This window comes from Bos indicus, chromosome 6 (assembly GCF_029378745.1).
Source record: "Bos indicus isolate NIAB-ARS_2022 breed Sahiwal x Tharparkar chromosome 6, NIAB-ARS_B.indTharparkar_mat_pri_1.0, whole genome shotgun sequence".
Taxonomy (NCBI): Eukaryota; Metazoa; Chordata; class Mammalia; order Artiodactyla; family Bovidae; genus Bos; species Bos indicus.
The window spans coordinates 41,859,448-41,862,863 of record NC_091765.1 but is presented as its reverse complement, the minus strand read 5'-3'; the positions used below and the strand labels follow the sequence as shown (position 1 = coordinate 41,862,863).

Genomic DNA, 3,416 nt, shown 5'->3' with positions numbered 1-3,416 from the left:
GCAAGGTATTGGACATTATTCTCTTTCAATAGATGGATTATTTGGAGGGTATAAGAAACTATAAGGAGATATGTTTTCCTTCTTAGGTTCTTGAAAATCTAACCTGTAATATAGAAAGTATTGACTTTAACTCAAGACAAAATAAGTGACGTTGTCCCAAACTTTCCTAAGACTTCCAAATCATCTTGGACTCTTAATTCAGTGTTAGGTTTCTGACCTGTCATCTACTTGTCCATGTGACTCCTAATTTAAGCCCCCTGGCTGCCAAAGCGTCACCTCCATGACTTACCTCCTGCAGTCGGTTTGAGGGCAATACCAGCCCTACCAGCAGTGCAAGACTGAGTGTTATTAAAGTCTTGTGTGCAAAGAATAAGTGAAATTATTCTGGAACATATGTAGGCAAACTCTTTCAATTGTCATATTTAATGCCATACATTGTATCATTCCATTAGTTCATGGATAGTGTTACTTAAAGCAATGGTATATAGAGTGAATTAATACAAAATAGATTTAAAGAAAGTTTTTAGGTTAATAATTCTAGAGATAATTCACAAAAGTCTCAGAAATGACAAACATTTAAGACAGAAATACCAAAAATGCTGAAATAAGGCAAACACAGAGAGAAGAGAAAGGATGGAATGGGCCTAAGTCTTCATTCTGCTTTAGAGACAATTTTTTCTGATTCCATCCTCAAATCTAGTCTCATCCATTATTCACCATTTATTTTATTTACTTCCTCAAGTACATTTTCTGCCTTTAGACTCCTGGTTTGAGTGTTCACCTTCAATAACTAAAGATACTCTCCTTCAAATCATATTGCTTCTTTAATTTTTCAACTCTGACTATGATTACAGAATTTTATTTCATTTATAGGCCAATTTAAATTAAATTCTACCAAGTGTATAAGTGTTCTGTTCCCTCAAAAGAAGTAAAACTACCTTATTTTCAAATGACCATGAAACATAGGCAATACCAACCATTTTGAGAGCTACTATAAAACCTCAGTCAATTATTTAAGCATATAAATAATATAGAGACCATTCTCTGGTCTTCATGTCATAAAGATAGAAATTAAAATGAAACTGGAAAGCAAAATGTCAGTATAACTTAGATATTTCAAAATCCTTTTAAAAGACACATTGATCAAAATGGAAATGAAAACAGAAGTATAAACTTCTAGTAAATCATGATTTTAGTGGAGGTGATGGAATTCCAGTTGAGCTACTTTATTTTTTTTCTTTCTTTCTCTTTTTAAAATTTATTTATTTTAGTTGAAGGCTAATTACTTTACAATATTGTAGTGGTTTTTTGCCATACATTGACATGAATCAGCCATGGGAAACCCCCTCCCTTCTTCCTCCCCATCCCATCCCTCTGGGTCATCCCAGTGCACCAGCCCTGAGCACCCTGTGTTATGCATCGAACCTGGACTGGCAATCTGTTTCACATATGATAATATACATGTTTCAATGTTATTCTCTCAGATCATCCCACCCTCGCCTTCCCCCACAGAATCCAAAAGACGGTTCTATACATCTGTGTCTCTTTTGCTGTCTCGCATATAGGGTTATCGTTACCATCTTTCTAAATTCCATATATATGCATTAGTATACTATATTGGTGTTTTTCTTTCTGACTTACTTCACTGTGTATAATAGGCTCAGTTTCATCCACCTCGTTAGAACTGATTCAAATGTATTCTTTTTAATGGCTGAGTAATATTCCATTGTGTATATGTACCACTTCTTTCTTATCCATTCGTCTGCTGATGGACATCTAGGTTGCTTCCATGTCCTGGCTATTATAAACAGTGCTGCGATGAACATTGGGGTACATGTGTCTCTTTCAATTCTGGTTTCCTTTGGGTGTACGCCCAGCAGTGGGATTGCTGGATCATATGCCAGTTCTATTTCCAGTTTTTTAAGGAATCTCCACACTGTTCTCCATAGTGGCTGTACTAGTTTGCATTCCCACCAACAGTGTAAGAGGGTTCCCTTTTCTCCACACCCTCTCCAGCATTTATTGCTTGTAGACTTTTGGATCGCGGCCATTCTGACCAGGGTGAGCTGGTACCTCATTATGGATTCGATTTGCATTTCTCTGATAATGAGTGATGTTGAGCATAATTTCATGTGTTTGTTAGCCATCTGTATGTCTTCTTTGGAGAACTGTGTGTTTAGTTCTTTGGTCCATTTTTTGATTGGGTCATTATTTTTCTGGAATTGAGCTGCCGTAGTTGCTTGTATATTTTTGAGATCAATTATTTGTCTGTTGCTTCATTTGCTATTATTTTCTCCTATTCTGAAGGCTGTCTTCTCACTTGGCTTATAGTTTCCTTCATTGTGCAAAAGCTTTTAATTTTAATTAGGTTGCCTTTGTTTATTTTTGCTTTTATTTCCATTACTCTGAGAGGTGGATCATAGAGGGTCTTGCTGTGATTTATGTCAGAGAGTGTTTTGCCTATGTTTTCCTCTAGGAGTTTTATAGTTTCTGGTCTTACATTTAGATCTTTAATCCATTTTGAGTTTATTTTGTGTATGGTGTTAGAAGGTGTTCTAGTTTCATTCTTTTATAAGTGGTTGACCAGTTTTCCCGGTAACACTTGTAAACCAGTTGAGCTCCTTTAAATCCTAAAAGATGATGCTGTGAAAGTGCTTACTCAATATGCCAGCAAATTTGGAAAACTCAGCAGTGGCCACAGGGCTGGAAAAGGTCAGATTTCATTCCAATCCCAAAGAAAGGCAATGTCAAAGAATGATCAAACCACCACAATTGCACTCATCTCACACACTAGTAAAGTAATGCTCAAAATTCTCCAAGCCAAGCTTCAGCAATATATGAACTGTGAACTTTCAGATGTTCAAGCTGGTTTCAGAAAAGGCAGAGGAACCAGAGATCAAATTGCCAACATCTGTTGGATCATTGAAAAAGCAAGAGAGTTCCAGAAAAACATCTATTTCTGCTTTATTGACTATGCCAAAGCCTTTGACTGTGTGGATCACAATAAACTGTTGAAAATTCTGAAAGATGGGAATACCAACCACCTGACCTGCCTCTTGAGAAACCTGTATGCAGGTCAGGAAGCAACAGTTAGAACTGGATATGGAATGACGGACTGGTTCCAATTAGGAAAAGGAGTATGTCAATGCTGTATATTGTTACCCTGCTTATTTAACTTATATGCAGAGTACATCATGAGAAACGCTTGCCTGGTGAAATCAAGATTGCCAAGGGAAATATCAATAACCTCAGATATGCAGATGACACCACCCTTATGGCAGAAAGTGAAGAAGAACTAAACAGCCTCTTGATGAAAGTGAAAGAGGAGAGTGACAAAGTTGGCTTAAAGCTCAACATTCAGAAAACTAAGATCTTGGCATCCAGTCCCATCACTTCATGGCAAATAAATGGGGAAC

General features: G+C 36.9%; 1 protein-coding gene across 2 annotated transcripts in view; it reads left to right on the top strand.

Annotated features, from left to right (window-relative positions):
- The window catches only part of KCNIP4 (potassium voltage-gated channel interacting protein 4), a 1,318,263-nt gene that overhangs the window by 433,955 nt on the left and 880,892 nt on the right, over nt 1-3,416 (top strand). The window lies entirely within an intron of this gene.